We start from the raw sequence: 13,971 nt of genomic DNA, 5'->3' as shown, positions 1-13,971 counted from the left end.
CTTCCTGAGATCTTGAGGAGACACAAAGGATAAGCTGTGCATGATTTTCTAACCACCACAGATACATGGTGGTCAAAGGAGAGTCTGTTATCAACACCCAATTCCCTGATGACTCTGTCAGATTTAAGCAGAATGCTATCTATATGGTAAGAAGTAATGATGTCAGATTTGCTAAACAACCTGTGCTACATTTCTTGGTGTTAAGGGTAATACAGCAATCATTTGTCTGGTCCAGCCTTTGCTGGATAACTTCAGTATGAGAAGGGGATTTGATGACTCTCAACAGTTTAAAATAAATCAGCAAACTTGGTTAGTACAGTCCTTTGATATTAGCTTTTACATCACAGAAGTATATACCAAAAACGAGGGAGACCCAGGTGACAGCCATGTTGGACACAATTGGTGACATTTTTTTCTGCCTAGGGCAATTATCTGTAACCTTAATGGTATGTGTTCTGTCATATGGCCAATTACCAATCCTTTATCACTATGTATAAGGGTTAAATTTGAGTTGGAAAAGTCTGTCAATAACTCCAACTTGGGGGATAAAGTCGAAGGTCCAGATAAGCAATGCAGACTTGTAAGCCCCTTATCCATGGTCTTAGTGACCCTTTCAAAGAACTCCACCAAATTGAATAGGCATGATCAACCTTTTACAACACAGACTAAGCTCTGGCAGATGAGTTAAGCCAGACTAAAATCCATTAAATACAAAAAAAAACAAAAAAAACAAATTGTCTCTGATAAACAGACCGTAACCTTAGCTGGGTAGTGTTAATAAAAACTACAAATAAATGACGAGCTAAATACATTCACAAGATGCTTCATTAGGTCAAAACAGATCAAAAACAAATAATTCAACTTATAAGAATAAACAGTCACATGTCCAATAACATCATATTCATGTTTAAAGGTACAGCATCGCTTGCACTTCTTTTGTATTAGTTTTAAAATTGTTTTCAGCTTTACTGTTTTATTTAAACCTGGTAACACATCAGCATGCAACTCAGTAATTCACTTATACTCCAAGTTTTCAGTTTAGGTTACTGTATCACCTCCTTTCTTAGATGGAAACATCTCAATAGTCATAAAAACAAAAATGCCCTTTTCTTTCCCTTCAGAATTAATATGTTTAAATAATGCATTTGTTGAGACTCGGCGCCTTATATCTGACAGATGGTTACAGATTATATCCTTTAGTTTACAATTAGTTTTGCCTACATAGATGGCTTCACATTGTTCACATACAGCAAGATATACAACAGTTTTTGTATTCCAGATTACAGTATCATTAACAAAATATTTTTTAACTGCACACTCAAAACTATTTGTTGCTCTCTCTTATATGTATACTTACAAAAAGAACTTGCATTTTTTATTAAAGCTACCCACCCAAGCTTACTGTCTGTGTTTATTGGAGCCAATTTATTTATTTTTTGCATCAACCTTTTAGAAAGCCAAACCAGTATGATCAGGGGATACAAGGTCTCCTATTTCATTCTTTATTAGTTCAGCTATAATATGTTTCATGGCCTTGCAAATATTATTCGTGAGACTACCTGACATGTAATTCCCAGTACTGGTAGTAGGCCCACCTTTATGAAAGGGCACTGCAACTGCCATTCTTCACATCTTGTCGATATAACCAGTGCAAAGACACAGGTTGAAGAGTTGACAGAGGGGTTTTGCTAGGTGAGATTTTGAACTTTTAATCAGACGGGCAGGAATATTGTCAGGATGACTGAAGTAGTATTTTTAATTTTGAAGAGTCCCAAAAGGACCTTGCTCAAATTGATCTTTTTTGGGGGGTCTAGACAGTGCAAGAACATGAGCAAATTCTTTGGGTTCAGACGAGGTGGTTCCATTGGAAATGCACTTAGTATGGAGTTGCAGGTTACTTCTAAGCTTCCTAATAAGCCAAAAAAGGCCTTATCCTTATTTTTTTAATCAGCTGCACTTCTAAGTTCATAACTGGCCTTATGTTTCCTGATGGCATGTTTGAGAAATTAATTTCCCAGTTTAAAATCTCTAATGATGAAGTGGACATACTTTAGTGAAGATGAAGACCAGGAGGTGTTTCTTATCATGGAAGCACCACTGAAAGATTTGTACAACTCTTTAAAAAGTCAAATAGCTATGAGAAATTATGTTGATTTACTTCTTATTCAGACTGCTAAAGCAGAATAACAATCCCCCCAATATCCAGTATATTACACCCCTAACACTGCCAAGTGATGTCCCACTCTAACAATGTATTAGTCACATACTGTAACTGCCTCATCTATACTAGCTATGTCTCCTTAGATCCATGGCCTAAAGTCTGGGGCTCATTACTACCTTCAATGAGAAACCTAAAGAATTACAACCAGTACCAGAGAAAGCAAATTAAGTACATATAGAGACAGCCACCTGCCAGTACTTCAGTTAATCAGAACTTACCTAAATTTTCTACCCCCGTCCTCTGTCCTTTAATTTTACACCTCCACCATACCATTATCAAACATCTAGTCTCACCCTGACAACATAAACTTTCTGTGGGCAAACAAGTTTATCTGTCGGCAAGTCCAATGGTTCTACTTCACAACATAGTATGTTATTGGTTAAAGTAATTAATGACATTGACCAGATGACTTTACTGAAAGCCCTCCTGTGTAACATAACAGCAATCATTTGTTGGTTTTTACTGCTATTCCACAATGGCTATGACATTCTTTATTTCTATTTTGGGTTCTTTATCCTAGAGTTCTGCAGCTAGATAATGTCTGAAATAAGCCCCTTGTAAGTCAGGGAGTTAACCTGGTCAACAAACTAAAGGGAAATAAAATATAAAGATGCTAGTTAAGTTTCACTGACATATTTTCCAATAAGTAGATAAAAAAGCAGGTTGGGAGACCACATAGCTATTTACCACAAACATATCTCTCAACCATCCAGAATTTTGCAGGATGTCCAGATTTTTGCCTTATATTTTCGGCCTGCTTCTCATAAAATTTGTGCGTGTTTTTTTTTGTAAATCACTGAAAACTGAAGCCACTAAATAATGACAGACATCCGAGTTTCAGTCTTCATGGCCCTGGAAAATTAATGCTAATACAAAACGAATTATTCTAACAGCTTCCTAAGTTTGCAAGAGCAATATCTAAAATCATTCCCTGATTTTATGCCTTTGCCTCCCTCTCATACACAGAAGCACGCACACACTATTTTTGTTTTTTTATAGAATGCTTGTGTTAACAGGATGAGATATGACCACAAATTACATGATTTTAAAACACTTTAATCTTCCTTGTTAACTTAAATGCATTCATTAAATTCAATTCCAGCCTCATACTAGCATAACCAATTTACTTATACAAAGAACACTTAGTTCAAAAACTTGCAACTCTGCTTCTGTAAATGCCATTAATTATTATTATCATCATTATTAATGTACTCCTTACTTCCAACTTTTATACTATTTTTAACAAACTCAAACTTTATCAAACATGTAGACAAAATCATCATACGATCATAGGAGATTGCTAGGCTATCCACCTGGAGGTCATTTTAAGCCTAGCCGTTTAATCCCAATGTAATACCATGACAATACCAAAGACTGCATTTAATGATGACTGCCCATGTCCAGGAGGGCTGTGGGCACTATTAGTGTCATATTACAATCATGTAAGTACTGAGTTGATATATTCACTTTTTTCATAAACTTAACATTTCAACTACTGACTTTTTTCCAACCAGTAAATCTACATGCCATCTGTTAGATTTATTTTTTTTATAATCTGACTGCCTGACTACTAACAGTTTTAATAAGTGTAAGATGTATAAAAATACTGATTACTGAACAAAATTTTACTGTTTAACTCGCCTTCCTGCACTTCAGAAAAATATAAGAGAGTAAAACATTTTGGTTTACCTTTTTTTTTTATTTTATTTTATTTTTTTTAACAATGCACAGTTCTTTACCGGCCCCACAAAAAGAAACAGAGTCCATCTCCTGCTAGTTTCCTATCACCTAGATTTAAATCACATAGGCTTTTATGTGCATTCTAACATGTATTTTGGAAGTGCCAACTTTCCAGAAGTGTTTACTATAGTAAGGCGATTTTTTTTTACTTTACGGTTTCGTACTATATCCTTAGGTAAATCAGGTAGATATTTGATAGCTGGCACTGCATAGCCTATGTAAGATGAACATTTTGTGGTAACCATTTGTAAGCACTACTGCCACAATGATGCTTAAGTGCATAAGTATGACTCCATCCCAGATGCTTTAACATAATTATGAAAAATAGTTCATGAACTGTAATGCTGCAGTGTTTCACTTAATTCTAAAATATAAAACTCGGTTGTCAATGTATTTATCTGATGTCCTAACGTACTTCAGACAATACAATACAGAATAAAATATTTTGGTTTACTTTTTTTACAGATTAGTACTTCAGAAAGCATTAGAAGTTAAATGTGATTTGATACGAGACAAATTAATTTGAAACAGAATTAAAAAAACTTTAAAATTGCTATTTTGTTTAAGAAAAAATCAAAACTATCACTGATTTCTGTAACATTACGTGGTAACTGGGTTAGATAAACTACAGTAGTCCAGCATGCTTTCTATATCCCTTTTTCCATCTTGGATGTTTAGATGCCCTTTTTTTATCAACATAAAAGTTTTAAGGTTATGTGCAAAATATGCTGTCTTTGATACATTTGATTCTTTTACCACACCCTCACTCTCTCAGTCATCACCTTTCTACACCTACCGGTCCTGCAAATTTTTTCTTTCCTAGGTCACCTGACCTCCCCTTCCCAGCCACATCCATACAAACCATATTCTTCCACCATAAACATTCACTTTTTCCATCTATTTCCACAAACAGGGCTGTAACACAAGCCTCCATATCCTCATCACTCAACCCTGCCCTTCCTTCATTTTTTTACTTTAAACTAAAGATCCAAACTCTGCAAACATTAAAACAAAACTATACTTCCAAAGAACTCTATAACCCATGTTCCCTCAACAACACACCATATCCTTTTAAATTAATATTAGATTGTGACGTACACCCCAATCCAGGGCAAAACACTGCCAAGTTCACCACTAACCCAAAAATCAAATATACTTCCCCTTGATTCCCAAAACATCCTCATTGCAAACTTTAATCTGAACATTCGAAGCATTTGCAATAAAATAATCCAGCTACATGCATGGACATTCCAACACACTCCTGACTTATTAATAATTACAAAAAGTTGGCTAAAGTCCCATAATAAAGACAAAGGTATACTACCACCCAGTTACAACATACTCATGGTAGACAGGCAAAAAAAAAAAAAAGCAGGAGGTGTAGCCACCTTATATAAAAATATTCTGGAACTTACCTTTTCCTATCTCCACATCCCGGCCTTTAACAATGCTAAAATCATTAGTACTCTGCTGAAGCAAACAACCACAAAACCATATCCATAATGGGAATTTACATCCCTCCCAGAAATAACATCAGCACTACCGAAGAACTTCTATCATGGCTCACCTTTAATATCCCATATAAAAGATAATTTTAGGAGATTTCAATGCTGACTGTCTGGGTGGATGCCAATAGTGATTATCCTCAAAATGCCATCGGTCTCTATGGCCTAATTCAACTAATTACTTCTATCACTCGCTACATAAACACCATCACCAAAAGATCAATACTTGAATGGATAATCACCACCTCCTCTAACATATTCTCCTAATGATTTAAGTCACTACCTTCCTGTCTTTTTGTCATGAGAGTTCAAAACCACACTCCCAATCCACACCACCTATACGAAGTATGCAATCTCCCCCAATTCCAAAAAAAAAAGGCCCAGAACCTACAACGTTCTTATTGCAACATCTAAAGTATTTTACTATTTATCTTAGATGCTGCTGATACAGAATGTTCCAGAACTTACTTTAACATTCTAAACAGTTTAGCTCTCCTCAGAACAAAATATATAAAAGCCATAACAGCCCCTTGGTCTACCAGAAACAAAAAACATCTAATGAAACTTAAAGACAAGGCCTGGAATTTCTGGATGAAAAATAAAACATAAAACTTACCAATATTTTGGCAACTCAGAAATCACACTAAATATCCAATCAAAACAGCTTAAAAAAAACCTACTCCATTAACCCGTAGTCCAAAAACCTTCAAAACCCAGTAATATTCAGGTCAACTATTAACAAAATCCTCAAACCAGGCTACGACATCCAGCCTGAACCCACAGTGGCCAACACCACAGAAAAGACTGTCACACTCTACTGTGCACTTCAGAAACTCAGTTCCATCCCTAATCAAACACCACACCCTTCCCCATAAGCCACTCTATCCCCAGTAACATTGGATTCTACCTCCTTTCTCACTGCAACCAGCTCCTATCTCAACCATTAAAAAAAACATTTCTTAAAACTAAAATCTACCCACACATGCACCAGACTATCTCCTCACCGAATATCTAAAAATGGCTGCCAAGGCTAAAGCCTATCCCATTTCCATACTTAAACCACTGTATTACAGAAGAACATAACCTAAAACTAGATGAAAAATGTTGCATCCTACTACTACATAAAGGTGGAAATAACAGAACTTTATAACTACTGCTCTATTGCTGTCCTGTCTCCTTATCTAAAATTCTTGAAAAATGCATTCAATCTCTGACCTCCAAACACCTCACCAAAAATAACCTGCTCTCTCCCTTCCAGCACAGCTTCTGCCCCCATCATAACACTTCTACAACTCTCTTACATTTCACTAATACTCTAAATACCCATAATAATGAAGGAGAGCTAGTATCGGTCCTCTTTCTAGACTTTTCCAAAGCCTCTGCTACAGACTCGCACCTCATCATCCTACAAAATATATTACTTCTAGGATTTGATGCAATCTCTACTGCTTAACTTCCACCACATGGTTTAACAGTTATCTTGCTAGCAGATCGCAGTCTGCAAGATGACACAAAGACTTCTCAGCTTCCTCCCGTCTCCACAGGCACCCCCAAGGGTCCATTCTTCATCCCATTCTTTTCAAGTTCTTCATTAATAACCTCCTAGAAGGCTCCAAATCAGCCACAATACATTTAGTATACTGACACCTCCACCCTGATATACGGCTCCCAAAACCTTAACAACCTGCAACAAGTCACCCAATCATCCTTCTCATACAATGAACCATGGTTAACTGACTCAATGTTTTCTTAACCCTAAAAAGCAAACTTATTATCCTTACCACAAGACACACCTCAGCCCAGAAACCCTCCTTTGATATTCTCTCAGCAAATAACACTAAAACTGATATCATCCCAAATACTAAGCTGCTTGGCATCTACACTAACAATACCTTAAAATATGACAACCACATCCAACATATAGTAAAGAAAACTCACCAGAAATTGGGATCCTTACATACAGTCAAAAATGTCCTCACTGACCAAACCAGAAAACACTCTGCCCCTACCCTACTACTCCAAATACTTCCCCATGCAGCCCCTATTTTCGCCAAATTACAAGCCTCTCAGTCCCCAAAGCTTGAACAAAGCTCTCATGAAGTAGCAAAGTTTTCAGTATATCACCCAAAAAAATCCCACCGTTGCCTAGCACTCAAAGGCCTAAACTGTCTCGAACTACCACACTTACTATCTTACTCCCAACTTGCGATTACTCATAACCTCACTTACAAATCTACAAACTGTTCATCTCCCTTTCTCACAAGCCTTCTCTATCACCCACTCCCCATAACAAATACTTGTCTAAAATCTTACAACTATATTTGTCCTTCTCTTCTATGTTGCAGTATTCTTTACATGAGGGAATCCTCCCCCAAAGGTGACCAGATATCTGGCCTGTATACAACAGCTTTTAATACTGTTAGTATGTGAGAAGTCAAATGAATGGCTTAAGAGTATGTCGGCCATAAAAGCGATGTCCGCTCATACAAACCTCAGAACTAAATGCCCCAGGTGGAATACCAGTCTAGGTAACAAGAAGGTTATCATACATCCAGAACAAAAGCAGGCACCAAGGGGAAGAAGGAAGGGAAAGAATACTGTAACATAGAAGAGAAGGACATGTACGGTTATGGTAAGATTTTACACAACCATTCTATATCCTTCTATTCTAATGTTATAGTATTCTTTACATGAGGGAGAATAACAACGCTTAGGAGGAAACCTGGCAGGAGAAAGGACCCCAAGAACTTTCAAGAAAGCCATGAAGAATGGCTCTTGCAAAACCAGCTCTAGATCTGCAGATGCCATCCAATTTGTAATGCTTGGTGAAGGGATGTACAGAAGACCAAGTAGCTGCTTCTAAAACACTATTAGTATCCAAACCCTTAAAGAAAGCACCATCCTTAACAGGATGAGTCTTAACAGAAAAAGGGAAGCTATTCTCATGGAAAACATAACAGAAAGAATAGCCTTCAAAAACCAAGAGGAGATAGTCTGCTTGGAAACAGGCAATCCCACAGCCCTGGGATGAAAAGAAACAAAAAAGCTAATCAGACTTCCTGATAGCCTTAGTTTTATCGAAACAAAATCTGACTTGTCTATGCATATCCAAGGTGTGTAAAATCCTCTCACTAGAGGATTGTGGAGAAGGACAAAAAGTGAGTAAATGTTTACATTGATTAAGAGAAAACTCATTCACAACCTTGGGCATAAAAGAAGGGTTAGTAAGCAAAGAGACCCTGTCCTTATGGAAAATTAGAAATGTGGGGAAGCCATTAAAGCTTGAAGCTCAGATACCCTTGTGGCAGAAGTCAAAGCTAGTAACAGATAAGTTTTCAAAGTACAGTGTTGCAAAGAACCTGCAGCTGCAGGTTCAAACAGAGCCACAGTCAGCTTTTCCAGAATAAAGTTCAAATCCCAAGGAGGAGGAACAGGTTTCCCAAGAGGTTTAATGTGAAGGACTGATTTGAGAAAGATTTTAACCTCTAACCTTGAAGCTAAAGGGACAGTGAAAGGCAGACAGGCAGAAATGGCTGATAAATGGACTTTCACTGAGGAGTAAGCCAAACCATCATTGAGCAACTCACACAAGTAGGAAAGAACCAATGGAACATCAACAGACAGTGGAACCAGGTTGTGTGAATGATATCAGATGGAAAACCTCTTCCATTTAGATAAGTAGGATTTCCTAGTTTTAGGTTTTCTGGCCTCCTGCAGTACTCCAAGCACATCTTCAGAAAAAAGGTCTCTGAAAGGAATCAGAAGCCTACCACCCATAGAGTCAAATGTAGAGTTGACAGATGTGGATGGGTAAAAGAACCTTTGTCCTGTGTGAGAAGGAACACACTGTGAAGTAAATTGTGATGACTGCTCTTGGCTAAATGCAAAAGAGGGAGCTAATGTTGTTGCGGCCAAAAGGGAGTCACCAGCAAGATTTTAGGTTTGTCCTGCTGAATCTTGATCATGCATGAAGAAACGTCCTCCTACATGAGATTGATAGGGCGTCCACCTTCCAAAACAGAGGACCTGGGACTCTGGTACAAAAAAGAGGATGTTGTCTGTTGGGGGGGGGCACAAATAGAGCTACTTCAGGAACGCCCCACCAGTGGACAATAAACAGACACACATCCCTGTGAATCATACACTCACGAGATTGAGTCATTGACCAGCTCAGACTGTTTACCACAGAATTCTGACTGGAAGAGATATACGTAAACTGCCCGAAGAGTGACATGATACTGAATTGCCAGTTCCCAAGCCATGACAGCTAACTTGCACAGAAAGTACAACTTTGTCCCACCTGTTTATTTACATACCAGAGAACTGTGCTGCTGTATGTAAACAGATTTAGAGGTCCTGGACGGAAAAGAGGAAAAAGCCTGAAGAGCTAATATGAGGGGTCTCATTTCTTTGATGTTGACATGCTCCTCCTTTTTAATTAGGAGACCAGAGGCCCTAAACCATCATAGTAGAAAACAATGCAGACATACCACCATAGACACAATAAAATCTGTGATTTAATAAAACTCTTGAAAGACAAAAACAAAGAGAATGCAGGATAAGCTCTTTCAGTAAAACCGTCTCCAGATCCTTTATTCACTCCCATCAAGGCCCTGTACCTTCATGGAAGCAAAGGTTGCCCCCCCCATCCTAGGCCTTAGGTATCTGTAAACAACTCTTGAGTGGGAAGACGAGGATGAAGAGGAAGGCTGGAGTTGAGGGAAAGCTGGTGAATCCATCAAAGGAGTTCCTCTCTGAGACAAGGGAGAAAAGGAAACACAAACTCCAGTGGCTCAGCATGCTGCATCCAGAGGTAGCATGGGAATGGTGGATGCCATGAACCTCAGAACCATGAGGAACTCCCTGGCTTTAAGAGAACAAAGAGGGAGAAGACTTTGGAAGAAGGAAACGAGAGACTGAACTCTTGGAGGAGGCAGAGATGCCAGCATGAAATCTGTCTGCAACCTGCATCCCAGGAAGATGTCACCCTGTGAGGGGAAAATACATGACTTTTTGAAACTGACTGCAAACCCCAGCCTTTGTAGAAGAGAAATAGTGAAATTAATACTTTGTTCCAGTTTCTCTGGACAGGGAGCTAGAAGGAGAAGGCAAGGGTAAACCTGGATGCCCTGAAGTCTGCAGTAAGCAATTACAGGAGCGAGACATTTTTGTGAATAACCTCAGGACAGTGGAAAGACCAAATGTAAAGCTGAGAACTGAAATGCAAGGAAACAATAGCGAAACTTAAAAAATTCCTGTAAAGGGAATAAATGGAAATGTGAAGATAAGCATCCTTGATGACCAGACAGGCCCTTGGTTTACTGTAGTACTACACCCGTACGTTTACTGGTTGTGCGCGATCACTGATTTTGGGAATTTTGCTGCTTATTCTATAAAATTGCACGGTCTATTTACAGGTTTCAAGGTAGCTACATTTTTGTCCTCCTGAAAGTTCCCTGACTGTCCAATGCAATGCTGCTTGCTTGCAATACACTCTACTCCACCTTGGCACATCAACTGCCCATTTATCTAAATGAATGTAAGTCTCCATTTCTTTAAGCTTTTTTGTGTGAACCTTTATCAATTGTTGTACATCACTAGGATGTTCAGCTATCCCTATATCCCCCAATCATCTCCTCCTTATCATCTGCTTCCTTTCCCGAAGCAGTGTCTGTAAAATTTTAATACAGCTGTTAGCAGTTATTACAGGGCAACTCTACACTTCAGCTATCCATCGTTTTTCAGGTGATCCCATTGTCCTGTATCTAGAGGGTATCTTATTTCAGCTACTAGCAGCATGTTTTCTTTTACTGCAAAGATAACCACCTATGGTAATCTGAGACTTATCTCAGTCCAACAGTTAGCACCTGGTTCAGATGCTCTCTCCCTGTTTTCTATGTTTTAACATCTCTGCAGCATACTAATTTTACACAGGACAGTTTTAAGTAGAATATTTAATAGCATTACCACAGTCAATTTTAGCAGCTTACTGATATAATTGTTGTAGTCTGCTCAGACTAGGTCTAGGTCCAGCTCACTCAGCTCCCCTTCCCTACCTCCAATTCCCACCCACCCCACTACTCCTAAACTTATATCTCATAGCTCCACCTACCTTTTCAAACCAATCAATCACAACCTACTCTCCCTACACATACATACCCACTAGTAGTTAACTCCCATCTTTTACTCCTACTTCTAATTACTCTTTCTATACCTTTTTTCTTCACTTCCCATCATACCTCTCAACTGTACAGATTTTTGCAGAATGTCCAGATTTTTGCCTCATATTTTTGGTGTGTTCCTCCTAAAATCTGTACATTTCTGGCAAATAGCTGAGGATTGAAGTCATTAAATAATGACAAACATTTGAGTTTAAGACTCCACATCCTTCAGAAAATTCATGCTAATGCAAAACCTATTATTCTATCAACAATTTTAAGTTTGTAAAAGCAATATTTAAAATATGCCCTTATTTGTCCCCCCATCATTTTAGGCTTTGTCCAAAATTTTTGCTCTAAGAGGTTGAGAGGTATGCTTCCCATATTTATGCAATATCAATTATACTACTATTTAATTACCTTTTTACATCCTTTTGATTACCCCATCTACATTTCCAACTTCACCTTAACACTCTACTGTACCCTTACTCCTTACTCTCCTAAACTGCTGACCATTTCTGTCACCTTCCTCACTTCATATAAATTTGTTTTATAAATGTCTGCATCTAACTAACATTTATTCCTCCTCTCTCATCACCCTGTTTTTACTTCTGGTATTTGTAACAAGATTACTGACCTTTATGCATGGATAGTTCTCAATAAACCAGATATGATTGCTGCTATTGAGACCTGGCTAAAAACTAGTATCAATGACTCTGAATTCCTCCCTCCAGGCTTCAATACAATAAGAACCAACAGACTTCACAAAAAAGGAAGTGGTATAGCACTCCTTTTCTCAAATACTTACAATATAGTCCCTTACAAAGATACCACTCCCCAGTTCTCTGATGCCAAAATTCAAATTTCTTTCCTACAAATAAGTCAAAAAAGTTGTGCATCACAGTTCTACACATTCCCCCTGGAAACAACATACCAATTTTAAAAAACATGCTGTCTTGGGTCTCTGATAAGATTAATAATGAAACCATCATTCTGGGTAATGCTAATATCAACTGGTTAAATATTTGTTCAAAATTCTCATCCTCAAATATTAAGCTATTTAATTTCAATCAACTCATCACCACCCCAACTAGATTTAATAAGGCTACTAGTGATGGCTCTATATTAGACTGGATACTGATTTGAGACCCAACAAAAATCTCCTCAGCTGGTACTCTCCAAAATGCCATCAGTGATCACCTCCCAGCCTTTGCTTTTAGAATAGCTCCCTCTATTCAAAAACAGCATCATTACACACAAGTAAGAAATCTAACCAATTTTAACCCACATACATTCATTCACCAATACATTAAAAAACATGGACTGGAACAACTTGGACGGCACAGTGGTGCAGTGGTAGCATTGTCACCTCACAGCAAGAGGTTCTCCAGTTCAATTCTTGGCTGGGGTGCCTTCTGTGTGGAGTCTGCATAGCCTCCCTGCATTTGTGTGGGTTTCATCCGGGTGCTCCGGTTTCCTCCCATGTTACTAAGACATGCATCTGGAGCATTTCTACCTGGACCTTCACTGAAAATTGGCTTTGTTCCAAGTCAGACTTTCCAGGTTAACAAATGTTAAATAAAATAAAAACTTCAAAATTCTTCCTCTAGATGACACTTGATTACGTAATTTCTACATTTCTTGAAACATTAAACAAACAGTCTCTCTCCACTCTCAGTAAAAGACTGAAAACTAATCATGCCCCATGGCTTACTAAAACTACCAAAGAACTAATGCTAACTAGGGCTAAAAGTTGGAAACAGTGGCAAAAAAAATAAAATCCTCTAAGACCTATTGAGAATCCTACAGCTCTGCAACAAGGTAAAAAGACTGGCAACAAATGACAATAAAACCCATTACCTCAAACTTCAAAGCAACCATAAACAGAACCCCCAAAAATTCTGGTATCCATAACATCACTTCTAAACCCAGGCACAAAAATCAACCCAAGTCCCCATCCTGAAAAAACACCACAACAATTACCTTCTCTAACCCATACTTCATAAATTATATAGCAAATATCACTGCAAACTTTACACAACCTCAACTGAGCACAAATGATAGTAGAACAACCACACCATCCATTCCCTCTCAATCCTTGCCCCCTACTACTTCATTTCATTTAGACCATCCAACCAACAACCCTTCACCTACATTCTCACCAAATCCCATTCCAACTTCTACAATAAAAAGGCTACTTTTCAAACTAAAACCTAGCTCAAATATAGCAGATAATTTACCCACAGAATACCTAAAACTTTCAGCAGATGCATAGCCTATCCTATTTGTATACTAATCAAAAGAGATATCCAAGAGTCATACAACCCAAAAATCTGGAAAAAAGCCT

The 13,971-nt window shown here is 38.0% G+C and overlaps 1 protein-coding gene across 1 annotated transcript in view; it reads right to left on the bottom strand.

The window, feature by feature from the left end:
* ARRDC1 (arrestin domain containing 1) overlaps positions 1-13,971 on the bottom strand; it is a 980,794-nt gene that overhangs the window by 116,385 nt on the left and 850,438 nt on the right. The window lies entirely within an intron of this gene.

The sequence above is a fragment of the Protopterus annectens genome, chromosome 16.part0, assembly GCF_019279795.1.
Source record: "Protopterus annectens isolate FY-2018-M chromosome 16.part0, PAN1.0, whole genome shotgun sequence".
Classification (NCBI taxonomy): domain Eukaryota; kingdom Metazoa; phylum Chordata; order Ceratodontiformes; family Protopteridae; genus Protopterus; species Protopterus annectens.
The sequence above is the reverse complement of the archived record's forward strand: the minus strand, read 5'-3'. Positions and strand labels throughout refer to the sequence as shown.